This window comes from Dreissena polymorpha, chromosome 4 (genome assembly GCF_020536995.1).
Source record: "Dreissena polymorpha isolate Duluth1 chromosome 4, UMN_Dpol_1.0, whole genome shotgun sequence".
NCBI classification, from domain to species: Eukaryota; Metazoa; Mollusca; class Bivalvia; order Myida; family Dreissenidae; genus Dreissena; species Dreissena polymorpha.
The window spans coordinates 29,882,786-29,898,770 of NC_068358.1; the positions used below are offsets into that span (position 1 = coordinate 29,882,786).

The following is a 15,985-nucleotide window of genomic DNA, read 5'->3' on the forward strand; positions in this document are numbered from 1 at the left end:
TTATTTACTGAGATGTATGATTGAATGGGTTATTTGTTACTTTTACTGCTATTTTATATACAATGCAGCGAAAATAAATACATCTTAACACTAAACATAATATTTAAAAGCTTCATCAATTAAACAATATGCATAAGGTATTGAAACAAGGCATAAACTGTAAAACCAAAGGTTAACCCAAACCATGCCATTCGGCTTTCGAGCGCTACATTGATCCACTGAACCACCACAGTATATGGGTTAATAGTATGTCGTTCTTTTTACTTTTTCCGTTGACAGAAGTTTATGGCTGTATTGTTATATACTCATTTTAGGCGAAAAGTAACAAGAGCCAAGTTAAATGTATCGCTTAAAGTGTGAGGAATGTGTAATCTATTCTTAAAGATGTATATGTTCCACATGTTTGTTATACATGATTGAAGCATGTGAATATACCACACAGTCCAAGACTGAACAACTAATAAGGTAGAAGTATTGATAGTTTCATAACAGAAAAGATCACGCGGCTGATTCTGACATTAATGTAAGTGATAATTACTTCATAATCAAGAACCTTCCACAAACAACATACAGCGATGTAAAGATAAACATATGTTTTAGTTTGAAAACTGGATTGCCACTTCAAGAAGCTGTAGAGCTGAGAGCTGCGAACGTTGTTACATTGTCAACCTTTATCTGTCTGGGTTATTTATACAGTGTTCATACAATACTATTTTTGTAAGTTTGGCTGTTGTCATCTTTAGGAACACATTGCTCTTATCTATACTTTGTATATGTGTTGTTGCTTAAATTATAGAAATATATGTTTACTTTGTTTTTAGTTGCTTAATGATTGATCCTCTTCCACTATGATATAATTCTTTTTTCGTATTATCTGATGTAAAATGTATTTACTGGTATTATGCAATATAAGCAATGTGAATCGTGTCCGTTCATTAGCACTTCCCATATTGAAGTGATAATGTATTCTTCTGATTGCTATGTTTGCTGTCTTCATACGTACTTCTATATGTAAATAAAATGTCTGTTCTGTTCTTCAGTACGTTGACTTACGAAGATACACAAGTAAATATGCGATATGAATCATGACGAGTCTTGCTTACTACACAGAGATTGTTTCCTTTCTATATCAGTTAGTATTCTTTTGCAATACATGGTTTAACGCATTGACAAAAAAGGCGAAACAATATTCATATACATAAATACTACATAAATTGTGTGTATTCAGTTTCGTTTTATGTATGGAACTTTGAATCAGTGACACTATTCATGTTCATAAAAATATATATATTACACTTTCTGAAAACATATTATAGCATAACATATACTACATTCACACTCTGTAATATTCAGCATTAATATAGTATTAAAATACAACAATACTGATGTGTGATAGTTTTACTTATCTATTGTGAAACAAAATGTAAACACGTGTATGTGCTTGCTTGGAGAAATTTAAGTATCAGTAAAAGACGAGGGCGCCGATGGCGTTAAAAGTATATTTGCAAGATACAGAAATGTTGCTGCTGAAGTAAATGTTAAGGGAACAGTTGACTGAATGAAAATCTAAAAGGCTATCAAGAAGAAAAGATTTTTTTAGATTAAGTACAAATCAATTAAACAAGAAGTGATGAAATATTGCAAAATCATCCTATATCAATCGGAAAATCTGAAATAACCGCGGAAACAGGTATCAAGCGAGCTTGGAATTTTGCGAGCGAGTTAATGTCCGGATTTAAATGTTATTTCTCATTTGCCGGACGTTTATTAATGCTCTTGTTTAAATTGGAGAAGAATAGTTCCCTACAGATCTGTCCGTTGTTTGTTGATTGAAAAGATGAAGTAACTCATATAATCATTAAATGCTCCTTTGAGATATTTGTTGTAAGCGAAATATGTAAACAAAGCGATAGCCTTGCAGGAATGTTTGAATTAAGGAAGAAAATGTGTATGGATGTAAGTTTATTGAAGAAATGTACCGAAAATATATTAACAAGGGATGTTTGTAAAACATGCATGCCCCCCCCCCAATATGGGCTGTCAGTTGTAGTGGCAGCCATTGTGTGACTACGTTGTTTTGTCACTGTGACCTTCACATTTGACCAAGTGACCTGAAAATCAATAGGGGTAATCTGCCAGTCATGATCAATGTACCAATGAAGTTTCATGATCCTAGGCGTAAGCATTCTTGAGTTATCATCCGGAAACCATTTCACTATTTCGAGTTACTGTGACATTGACCTTTGACCTAGTGACCTGAAAATCAATAGGGATCATCTGCCAGTCATGATCAATGTCCTTATGAAGTTTCATGATCGTAGGCGTAAGCATTCTTGAGTTATCATCCGGAAACCATTTTACTGTTTCGAGTCACTGTGACCTTGACCTGTGACCTAGTGATCTCAAAATCAATAGGGGTCATCTGCCAGTCATGATCAATGTACCTATGAAGTTTCATGATCATAGGCGTAAGCGTTCTTGAGTTAGCATCCGGAAACCATCTGGTGGACGGACGGACCGACCTACCGACGGACCGACATGTGCAAAACAATATAACCCCCTCTTCTTTGAAGGGGGGGGGGGGGCATAATAAGCAATAGCGATATTTTTCTCAGCCACATAAGTGTTAATAGTTTAATGATAATGAATATCACAAAATGAAAGTGAAAGTAGAACTGTCAAAATGACAACATGTCAACGCGTTGTTTTTGCTGGCACAAGAGGGCGATTACACTCTGACAATGTTTCACATTTTTACCATAGGCTTTGACAATGGCCTTTATAGTATGAGCGGCTTTGTTATTTTAAATTGCTATCATATAACTGCATGATTGTGTATATGATTACAATACACAAAGCACAAATAATGATATAAATATACTGATTGAGCTTATATTAATCTGATAACTATAGCTGGGTCAATTGAGGACTTAAAATACAATTTTTTGTCCTAAATTAATCAAGACTTGAGATATTAATGCACATAGAGTATCACGATATGGGGTGATCCACACATAAAAAGTATTTTTGATCTGTGTTGTGCAGGCTCTTTTTCCATGACTGTGAAAATGAAATTTCCATGTGAAAAGAATGTCAATTTTTTCTGAAGAATTTGATTCAACCATTGCATAAAATGAATTATTCTACATATAATTTCCCATTTTGATAGGTGTTTGTTAGGTGATAAAAATAAGATGACCAGGGATCATGATAAAAGGGATATACATTTGAGATCTGGTCAGGGCTCCATATGAAAGTGGTAAAATGATATACATTTATATTTGGCCAGTGCTCAAGAGAAAATGGGTATACATTTCAGAAAATTGTACCAATTAAAAATGTTTAAATACCTCTTGACTAAGGCTCTCAATTCATCTAGCATGAACATTTGCACTACAATGTATATCTTTTTAATACTAATAACATTAAATGTACAAATTTAATCTAGCAATGTGTACAGATACTACTTAAATATATTTGACTCTATTGAATGTAGGAACTTGCTAAAATATCCATAAGAAAAGGATCAGGGGGTGAAATATGCATTGCCTGAAGCTCTGACCCTGGGGCTATGTTTATATATCAAACACATTGATTAAAGAAAGAAAACAATACATTGATACAACAGATGGAAAATCATCCCCTCTAAACAACATGATACATAATTATGTATAATATTTTTGGAAATGGATCTGTACACAACAGGACCTTTCGGTTTGCGCGCTGCGGGAGAGTTATGGGAGTGACTTTAATTTTGGATTTAATTTAATTCACTGAAATTCATCATTGAAGTTACAGTACGACCTCATTTGATATAGATGTACATGATTGTATCAAGCAACATATATTAAGTAATTATCAGTATAAATTACTGTTTTGATTTCAGTATCATTTAAATGATTTCAGTCAAGTTTATCATTCATATTATACATTAATTTTGTTAATATTATCAATATAAGTATACTAGATGCAAACATAGTTGAAATAATACAGTTTTATATAATGTATAATATAATTGACCAGTCGCCAAATACAAGATCGCTCCGCCCACTAAGTTGTGTTTTCATAAAACGCTTTATCCATTACTCCGACAGCCTTTGTTTGTCGGACCATGTGGCTGCAATAACGAAATCTGATTGATTATTTCGTGAGTTTGATTGACAGCTGGCGACTGGTCAATTATAATGTAACTACACATCCAAGCAGTCGATCAAACCATTGCAGCCAAGCCACCTGGTGTACCGACGCTCCAGCAGGAAAGTCAAATGCCTTCTGACTTTGTGTATTTGACTATTTATAACATCTACATTAGTTAAAGATACATGTTTACATTTGTATGTGTTTGAAAAAAATTATTATTTTTAATGACATCATCTGACCATGCATGTCCTAGATTTCAAAATCAAGGCCCTGATCTGAAATATTGGTAACATTTAAGTGAAACTGTTACCAAGCTTCTGAAATTAGTTTTTATTGAACCATGTAAGGAAATCTAAATCAGGCACTGATTTTTCTTGTTTTAAAACAGTCATAGATCAGTTGTGGCCTGTTGGTAATGACCCATTGTTTGCTTACTTGTCACACCCTTAAAACTTTCCACACTTCTATAATAGCAAATCTGGATTAAGGTGATCTTCAATAGTACATTAACACTTAAGCTCTGTCACAAGAGTGCTGGTAAAGTAAAGTCATATATTTAAATATAGGCTATATCAACTCAAAGTGTCAAAGACAAATGAAAGATGCGTTCATTAATTATTGTCCCCACTACTGCTGTGAGTTTGTATATACTATAAGTTTTGATGACCATCGATCATGTGAGAGAAAATTCACATTATCTTAGTATATCAGTTTTAGAAGCCTTTTAGATAACAAAGTGTGCTTGTTTTCAATGTCGCTTCTGTGGATCAAACCCGCAGGGCAACCTCCTGCAATCAAAGTCTACACTCTAACACTAGGCTTTGAGGAAGATTTTGAAAAAAATTATCCCTCGAGAGCAACCAAACCAAAACTTTAGTCATATATTGCCGACTCGGTTTTATTGAGTCGGTTCATGAGAGATAATGGAAGGTGCAACATCTCTCATGCCCCCTAGCAGCGCCTTAAGCGGTATTTAATTCTCAACACGAAAGCGTTGGAGTCATTTATCCCGAGGGACCAGAACAAAGCACTTGATTAATGTTAGAAATAAAATCATTTGATTAATGACAATTCCATTATTTGAGCCAGGTCACAAAAAACGCAGTCTAATCGGTATCCAATTGAACAATTTGTTATTGTCAGAAAACCGTTTTTAAGCAAACAGCTTTCAAGCGACCGAAGGCTGATCTGGATCTAAACTGGCCACAATCGCCTTAATGTGTCTTTTAATGCGACACAGTTCATTTAACTTTAAAAAGAAGAAAGAAGAAAGAATACAAACCAGTAAAGGGTTTGTAATCAATGTTGAATTTCAGGACAGCTTGGTGATCTGCAAATCCCATATGATATGTTGATATCGGGTATCATAGTCATTCAATAAGTCACAAAATGCTCGAATAAAATTTATAAAGCAAAATGTGATTTGAATTGATAACTAAAAATACCAGTATGCCAGTTTTGCCGTGACAAGCTGTCGTGATCCAGAAAGTCCTTCATTCACATCGAACATATCCTTCGAATTCCATCCATTGTAGTCATTAGAGATATTTAGTGTATAAATAATTCATATATCCAAAATAACAGTTTCTAAATAGCCAAACAAGCCGATTTATGGCATTCTGTCATGGGCGCGGCCATTGTTGGTATCACGTGGGCGGGTTACTTCCAGCCCGTAGTTCTAAAATTGTTTTACGAACGAAATTTGTTTCAGTTTCTTATAACGTTTTTTTCACGTAAAACGGTCTTAGAAAAAGTCACTAAAAATGGTGTATGCAATTTTTTTGAAGGAAAATGTTAGAAAAACGTTTTTAAGTGAAAAATTGTAAGAATTACAAAATGCTATGTTAAATGTCTATTCCGTCTGCACAAAATCTGGTAAGGCATCAAAAAGACTAACCGATTTGCGCAGTGTTTTTGCAATACGGTATTACTAAAGTATATTTGCGTAAACGCAAATATACTAAAAAATGGCAAATAACTCGAGAATTAAAGCATGCTAGACGAGCAACAATATCGCTTAATGAAAATCAGCGATGTAAATCTTTTTTCCGTGATACTCTTTTCAAAGGTCATGGGGCACACTTCATGCTTTGTTATTGCTTTTTTTCTCGGGAACAATTATAAACATTAACACTTTAATATATAAACAGCACTTCCCTTTTGAATACAAATTTACGGTCTACGGGTTGTTTAATGCTGTTCGCAGACGATTATATGTGAGACATTCGATTACATGTATTTATAGTTCTAATACCTATTAGAAATATGTTGTAAATTTAGAAAATGATTGTGTTTTTTTACAACGCACTACACTTTCTTAAGATTTTTAACTAGATGCATCATATATTCTAACTTTTTTTTCCCTTTAAAGATCACTTTGACACGAGCTATTTTTTTCACTACATGCCCGTCCGGGGTCCATTGGCGTGCGTACTTTGTCGGGTTGTGAGCATAGATTACTAGGACATGATCGATGCCATATTTTTGATTAGATAATTTTTAAACTTTAAACAAAAGTGCGAATCATCGCAAAAATATCAAGATTGATTGTGAATCTGTGTAACTTTCGTCTTGATACTTTGTAACCGGGTCAAAAATAAGAAAATAATTGTATTAACTGTATATGCCAAGCCGAGTTTGAATCTTGGTTGCGTAAGTCAAAAAACAAGGTCAGCGGTTCAAATATTAGGGGAAAAAAACAATACAACACTAAAGGCAAAATTTTGAAACTTAAGATAAACAAATTGTGTGTGCTGAGAATTTTTATCTTTAATTGCTCGGCTAAGTTTGAATAAAAATACGTGAGTGTAAAAATAGTTTAGTCGGTCAATGTCTTTGTAGAAGCCGTATCCATGGCTAAATCTTTATAAACGTTGACAGAATGTTTATTTTGACAATATCTAGATCAAGTGTGAATATGGGCATGTTAAGCATAAATTTGGATCACCATGTAATATCTATAACAAACACCATCTGATATATCTTTAACAGCTATTACGATTAAACTTGATACTATCTAAGCTGAATTTGATTATGTGTGAGTCCACAAACTAATTGGGCGTGGTATATGAGATATGATGCCAGCCTAGCGACCGGGAAGTCCCAGGTTCGATCCCCACTATGGAATCATTATTTAGATCTCCCCAAACGTCAATGACTGGTTCTACCCCAGAAACGGACTCAAGAGCGTTTCAATAAGCCTAAGACTTTCGATGCCATCGACGTATGCTTAATTGATTTAAATTTTAAAAAGAATTTTTCCCCAAATCAAATCTTATAAACTAATTTATTACCACTACCGAAGCCATAATTACTCAATCTTGACAAAACTTTTTTGAAAGTGTATCTTTAACAAATATATCACAACAGTGCAAATGTTTGTTACCTGCGTCGCACAACTAGTTCACTTGATCAAATTTAAGAAAAACCGTGTTACTGCTGTAGAGGAAAACATGGTCAATAGGTCAAGATTTTACACACAAAAAATCCTCAAACTCAGTTAAACGCACTAGCGCAATCTCGTTTTTTATTATATTCAAAATATATGGCATAAGTGTCCTTGACATATATTAAGTGTTTACAAATTTTAGAAACATTTTTATGTGAATACATTTGTATAACCTAAGCCTTATATATTTTATTCACGTATGCTATGTGCATGTGATAAATTAGATGTGCTTTAAACCTTCGTCATTTTTTAGCCTGATATATATTTAGTAATGTTATCATTTATCTTAGTAACTAGCCTTATTGATATAACGACTCTATCATGTTCATTATTCTCTTCATAAACGGGTTCTTGAATAAAACTATGTATCTTCTCTTTCTAGTGTCTGTGCTAACGAAATGAATAATCGATGCAATTTTGTTTGTGGCAAAAGTTCGCTTGAGTCTATGGAAGTTATCATTACCCTGGAATTATTTGATATAAATTTTAATTTTTGACAAGTCTCAAAACTGGTTTCCGACCATGATGATAACAACACCATTTTTGCTCAATGAATCCCTAAACGTTCTGTATTTCTAAGTAAGAGAGTAAATACACCTATATATGGACGTAAGTATTATACTGTATGCCTACATCAGCACTGACAGAACAAACCTAGAACAGCTACAAAAGATACACTGTTTTCGCCCGTTATATTTCCTTCCATGTTTATTATTTATCAAATGCAAATGAAACTTTCCTAATCTTAATACGCTTTAATATTAAGTTCAAGTGAACTCAATGAAAAACTTAACATATTTATATCGGAACAAACTGAAGTTAAATTGTATATGTGCCGTGGGAGTCATTCCGTAATATTAAGGTATATTCAAAACTCGCACACAGGAATATCCCATTTAAAACGCATACGATTCTAAATTAAGATAATATTATGTGTCTTGTTCTAAGAAAACTGCAAATAATGCATGTGCATAATGTGTCGTCCCAGATTAGCCTGTGCAGTCCGCACAGGCTAATCAGGGACGACACTTTCCACTTAAACTAGATTTTTGGTAAAAATGGACTACCATTGACGCTGAAAGTGTCGTCCCTGATAAGCCTGTGCGGACTGTACAGGCATATCTGGGACGACACTGTATGCACAGGCATTATGCCCAGTTTTCTCAGAACGCGACACATACCGTTCATTATTGTTAGTAATATAAATATTTTTATTTATTAATATATGTATATATATATTGATTACAAGTAGACTTTGACCGATAGCCTGAAGGTAACTTCTCAGTCCATAAGTGGTTTCTGTCTATTTCGAGACGCGCATTCGGCTTAATAGTTAAAAATTAATGTGTACTTTAATTGTACGATATGAGTGTACAATGATGCCTAACAATCCACATTGACAAGTTGTGCACTGACATGAATAATTTGAATGGGTTGTTTTTTTTACTCTTACTGCAATTTTATCTACAACGCAGCGGAAATAAAATATATGAAAACACTAAAACATGAATATTTAAATGCTTCATCAATTAAAAATATATGCATAGTGTTTTTAAACAAGGCATAAACTGTTAAAACAAAAGGTTAACATTATGCCATTCGGATATCGAGCACTACTTTAATCCACTGCACCACCACTGTGTGGGTTAATAGTATGCCGTTGTTTTAACTTTTTCAGTTGACGGAATTTTATGGTTTGATTGTCGTATCCTTACTTTGACTCGATATCCTTGCGAATGATGCCGTATAATAGGCGACATCTAACGAGGGCCAAGTTACATTTATCAGTTTAATGTGTTGATTAATGTGTATCTATACTTAAGAATTAATATTTGCCACATGTTCGTTAGGCATGTGTTTAGCATTGTAAAAATGCCATCGCTAAAATCTAAGTAACAATTATGGTAGAATGATTGATAGGTTCATAACATAATCGATCACACGGCTGATTCTGACAATAATTACTGCATAAATTAAAGACCTTCGACAAATAAATTGTGACGTAACAAGTTAAATAATATATTAAACATAAGTATATAAAATATTATACGCATTAGAAAATTGTAAACAACAAACATTCAATTGGCTTAAATTCCTTCTATAAGCAATATCTTACATACAAAGAGACCAGCTAATTAATGAATAAGCGAAAACGTGCTTCAGAACGATATCAGATGACCAACACAGATGGTCATTATAAATAACGTCAAAACCGACCAGAATAACACACCAAATTAATTAATCATTGCTTATCACAGTGATTAAACATGTATGCGGTATGCAACCTGCAGATTGAATGTTGTATGATTTCATAATAATAGCGGACTACCTTCCGTATTTGTCTTTCGCATATCATGTTACTTCGCTACATTTGGGCATGTAGTTGTGCACAAGATACCGTCGGAAATCAAAACGTCAGCATTGGGTGTTCCAATCTATATTAATACACTGTTCGTCAGTAGAAAAAAGTTAGTTAGAGAGCAATGGACGGCCGGTCAGTTCGGTCACACAAGGTATTTTTGTCATGGGGCCAAAGGGCCATTACATTGAACTTACAGTTTTGATTATTTTGCGAACATTGGAACACTTGTGTTGTGTTAATAAGCAGAAATAAACGCAATTAAATCAGAAATGGACTTTGTCTACGTTTGTGAATGTGTTATGGCACAAAATGGCTAAAATAGAGCGATGTAAAGATAAACACCTGTTTAAGGTTTAAACTGGATTGCCTCTTCAAAAAGCTGTATCGCTAAAATCGCTGTTTCAGTGTCAGCATAACCGTTTGGGGTTATTCATAGAGCTGTAACGATTCACCCATTATTCGATTTCATTCGATTTCGATACCAAATGGTTCGATTCGATTATATTCGATTCGATTCAAATTAAACTATTTGCTGCTTATTTTGCAAACTATTTCATGTTTGGTTTGTCCAGAGCATGAATTAAAGCCGCACACCTTGAAATGAAATACATTGCATAGTAAATTTAGGTATAAATAAGAAACATATTTAATCTATGCCAATTAGAGTATATGTGGTGGTTACAAGGTAGAAATCCGACTTTTTTGCGCTTAAAAAACTTAAAAATAATCGCGTTTGTCAAAATGGACGTATACGTCTAGAAATCCTACTTTCGGTTTTAAAAGCGGTACCGTTTGAAAAGTTATAACTTACTTGCCAACAGGATTATATATTTATTTGTATCTATTCCAATTAGAATATATCTGGTGGTAGCAAGGTACAAATCCGTCTTTTTGCGCTTAAAACTTAAAAATAATCGCATTTGTCGAAATTAAAGTATACGTATAGAAATCCTACTTTCGGTTTTAAATTAAAAAATAAAAATAAATAACTTTCTAACTCGGCTATATATTTAATGACAATTTCGCACAATTTCAAAGTGCGTATATATGTATTTATTAACACGTATTTCATTTCAAGGTGTGTGGCTTTAATGTTTGGTATATGTTATTAAATTATTATGTTGTATATTTAAAGTGTTTAATTTTGGAAATTAAATTTAAAAACGCAACATTGTTTTATAAGTAACAAATTTATTGAACAAAACATTCTGTTGAGTTATTCTTAAATAAAATAAAATTCACAATGTATCACATGTGTTTAACAGAGAAAACAACGAAAAAAACATGTAAGTATATAAACAACTTCCAGCTGACTTCTTAAGAGAATGCACACAGTTTAGTAAACAAACCATACGGGTAACTTGCGTCAACAAAACAGGTTTTGCAAGTTGCTTTTGCATCAGAACATTCGCGAAGCCCGAAATGTTCCCATACGTTTGATTTTAATTTTGACGGTGCGTCTTTCGGCGTGGTTGAAGAAGCCATTTTACCGGCTGATGTAATAATGCTCAGCATGTCATTCATTCATTCATTGGATTCCATATTGGTTATTGATCAATTACAAGAAGTATTACAAATGACAAGAACGTTTAAACGACGGATTTGGAAAGTAAGGTTTAAAATGCGGATCTATCAAGATTGCAGTGAATCGAATCGAAATTCATCGTATTGGTATCGAAATCGAATCGGCGGCGTTGAACCGGTTTTTCGATGTATCGAGCCGAATCGTTACAGCTCTAGTTTTTTATACAATTCTAATACAAGACTAGGTTTTTGTAAGTTTGGCTGTTGTCACCATAAAATAATACTACCCTTATATTGTTAATATTGTGTACGTTGTATACTTGTCGTTGCTTAAAATATAGCAATACATGTTTACTTTGTTAATCGATGCCCGGAGATTTATCCTTTCCCACCAATTATAAAATTCTTTTATCGTAATGTCTGAGGCAAATTGTGTATAATTCTGCTATGCAAGAAAAAGCAATGTGAATCGAGTAAGAGTATTAACACTTCAAATCTTCAAGTGATTACTTAGTCATCTGATGTCGCTTCTTTCTTCTATATTGTATGTATTAAGACGATGTACTTTTGTATAAGTAAAGATAAAATGATTGTTCTGTTATGTTCTGTTCTTCATTACGTTAACTTTCGACGATACACAAGTAAATATCCGGTAAGAGACATGACAAGTCTCGCTTATTACACAGATATTGTCTTCTATGGAGTTCAATTCGTATCGATTTGCAAGGCATGGTTAAACGCATTGATTACAAAGGCGAAAACATATTCATACAATTAAATGGTTGGTTCTGTCTTGTTTTAACATATCACAATCACAATACCGCCTAAGTTACTGGAGTACATAAATATTTCAAATCAACCGAAGCAAACTAGTTTAGTAAGTAGATAGTTTCATTAAGTGACCGAACATATAAAAGTATAAAGCAATGTAAGGATACACATGTAAATTCATCAATTTGTGGAGAAGTGTTAGAGGTGACTTATCATATTCACTGTGTATGGTATTTGTTGCGCATTTGATTCAAAATATAAGGGTGCTATTTGAATCTTCTCAACTTTGGAAAAGCCTATGAAGATACACATGTACAAGCAACGCTTAACGGTTTTATCCACCAATTATATTTTCTTTTGAATAATAAGGTATGTAAATTTCGAAGGATTTCAAAATGGTTTTTCTTCTTGTGCCAGAATAAATGTTGTTTTTTATCCGAACTTTACCCTTACCAGGATTCATTTGATAACCGATATTTACTTGTGATTCATTTAAGTTCTTGAAGAATTGCGGCCTACAAATGGTTTCCAGGTTTCATCGATTTACCATGAAAGAGTTAGAGTTCTCGTCCATTTTACCATTTATCACGATGCATAGAATTTCTGACCGGTCTTGAGACGTTCATATTTGTTTATTGGCTCTATAAGCCTTTATTGCCGATAACAACATATGATGCAAATTTATAATGTTTCTACAAACAATTATTAAGTCGTCGGTCTACATTTCACAATAAAGTAATGTGTTTGATACTGACTGATTACATGATACTGTTGTCTTTGAAAATACATACCTTCGCAAAATTTGGCTTTTTTGAATTGAGTGTTCTGTATGCAAAACTTACAGTTTTTTCTCTTAGTTACTTTCTAGAATAACCGCTTATTTAATGACAAACACTTTTCATTTGTCAAAAAAGTCTATGTCATACTCATTAAAAAATCATATTTAATATGGTAAAAGCATTATTAAGTGAGTGAATTAAGCTCCTTCATACTACGCTAATATTTAACATTTGTGTGTTGTTTTTATACTTTATATTGTATGGGTGGACGTAACTGTTTATAAGCATGTTTGACATAAATTAAACAAGATTTACACTAAGAATACTTATGTTGCAGTACAGCATTGTCAGTAATATTTTGCTACATTTTAATAAGCTAAGAAAGAAATATGACATTTGCTCCATAAAATTATTTAGTAAGTTTGTAATGCCATCACCGGATATACAATTGGTTTATTATTTATTTCGACATCGTATCATAGTTTTGAAACTCATTTTTTTTTTAAAAATGTTAGGAAAAATTTAAAGTTATATGCTTTCATGTCGACACATTTCAAAAATAACAACAAAAAGAATTGTAAATATATACTTAAACTCTGACATAAAGTACGTTTACGTTGTGTAGCATATTATAAAATATACTTAAAAAATAAATAAGGCTGTTACGCACTTTATAAGATATGTGGCCATTGATTAGTGTCAGGGATTTCTGAACAGATTTTTTAACACGACATGCACACGTTTTAAATGCAATATGTAATCTCACATAAAAGATAATTCACAAATACTAAATGTCCGGCCTGGCAGATAAATAACTACTTAGCTTGCTTAACAAACTAAAAAAACTGGTGTTATGGTGCATTGCTACAAACATGGATAAAGCTAAAGGCATATAAATGAACACAGGTAAACACCTGTCCAACATTAACACATTCCTTCACTTATTTTATTCATGAAAAGTCTCGCGCCATGGAATGTATGGGCCAGCGAATCTATTTTTCGCCTATTCTGAGTGTATATTATATCTTTCTTGTTCATGTTTTTAGCTTGAGAATTTTTGTCACTTATTTAGAAGTTATCCGCCTGTTCTGTGTGTATTCTCCTTCTTTCTTTTTCACGTTTTTGACTTGTGAATTATTTTAACTTGTTCGAAAGGGTAACCACCAGAGAAACCAGATAGCGACGTCCATGACAAGACAGGTATTTGTCGCCTGGTTCTTGAAAGAAACTTGTTATCTCCCCTTCTTGTGTCTGTGCTACCGAAATGCATAATCGATGCAATGCTGTTCGTGACAAAAGTTCGTTAGAGTCTCTAGACGTTATAATTGCCCTGGAATTGTTTGACAAAAATTTTAATTATGGACCAGTCCCATCACTGTTTGCCGACAATTAAAAACAACGTCGTGGATAATTCAATAATTGTTCTGTATTTTTAAGTTAAACAGTAAATACAAGTATATATGCCCGTGAGCAATATAAAGTATTCATACTTCAAGACTTTCAGAAAACAATACTTAAAAAGCTAATAAAAAAGAGAAACTGTTTATTCCCGTTAAATGTCCTTCCATATATATCATTTATCAAATACGAGTGACACTTGTCAGAGAGCATTTAAATAAGATTAGGGCTTTGTATTTAATTAAGCTTAAACATATAGTTTTACCTTAATATGTGTGGGTATTCATGTTAATTTTCCATAATTGCATATCTAGACAGATTCACATTTTAAAATTATTCTCCGGCAATACTGAATTTACGGTTTATATTCGCCGTTGAGGTCATATCATAAGGGTGTGCATAATGACTTGGAGACCAGAAGTCTCTTATTGGCCGAAAAACTCATTTTACAAACCTTTTACAAACCTTTAAAATACAATTATGAAATTATGTTCCTTGCAAAGATATTCACATTTCCGACATGGCTGTTTGTGTGTAAATAAATTTGACTAAAGTTATAAAATGACTAGTGGCCGTTCTAAATACATGTATTTATACTGTCTTTAAAGGCAAATTAGACATATTCTAATTCGTATCAATATGATTATGATTAAATATAAGCTTGTAAAATATATAACAATGTCCTCACACAATTATTTTGCTTGTTTCCAATAAAAATTCAAAGGATCCATATACTTTCAGGTTTATTTTAAACGTATATAGTATTATACTTCATAATTACTAATTCACGATTTCATATTTCTTTCAGTTCAATCTGTTTCTTATTGAAGAAGAAGCGAAGTTGCTTTTGAACAAACATTTACAACATTAACAATAATCCAGGGAAAGTTGTATGACAGCTAAAGTAACGTTTGTTTGAAATACAAATACGTGTAAGCGTTTACTTTGTGAAGCAATTTATATTCGGTTCAATCTTTTAAGAGGTTGCAGCTAGAGATGTAGCCTTCATGTTAAATGATTTTGATCTTTGTGTTTCCTTCCTTAATTATAATGTATATTTTGTCAATCCGTACATGCAAATGTATTTGTATTATATTTAGGACAAACAACTAGAAAGATTATTCAAATAAATTCAACAGAAGATAAAATATGCAATGATACTATTATTCCCAAATTTGATTTTCATGAGAGTGCACTGATTTCTTAATTCCATTAAAATACTTGCCATTTTGAATATGCAAATAGTGTTCAGTTGTTCCAATCAAGGAAAGTACAGAAAGAAATTCATATAAAATATTGAAAGTAATCAAGTGGACATTGGAAACCCATCGGTTGTTGAAAACATAGAGACGAATTAACGAAATTAAAGGCGTAATGTTCAAATGCAAGTGTTCGATTTTTTAATGTATCATAAGCATCCGAATTCCAGTCTCAAGCTTCGCGTTGTTGTTTGTTTTTGTTGTTCAATGCTTGAATGTGTTCATAACCTGTAGCTCGAGTCAAATAGTAAGACGTTTCGTCATTACAGGACTTTAAAATGAACAAAAATATGATAAACCTTCT

General features: G+C 32.9%; 1 protein-coding gene across 1 annotated transcript in view; it reads right to left on the reverse strand.

Moving 5' to 3' along the window:
* Window positions 1-15,985, reverse strand: part of LOC127880267 (uncharacterized) — a 536,299-nt gene that overhangs the window by 70,403 nt on the left and 449,911 nt on the right. The window lies entirely within an intron of this gene.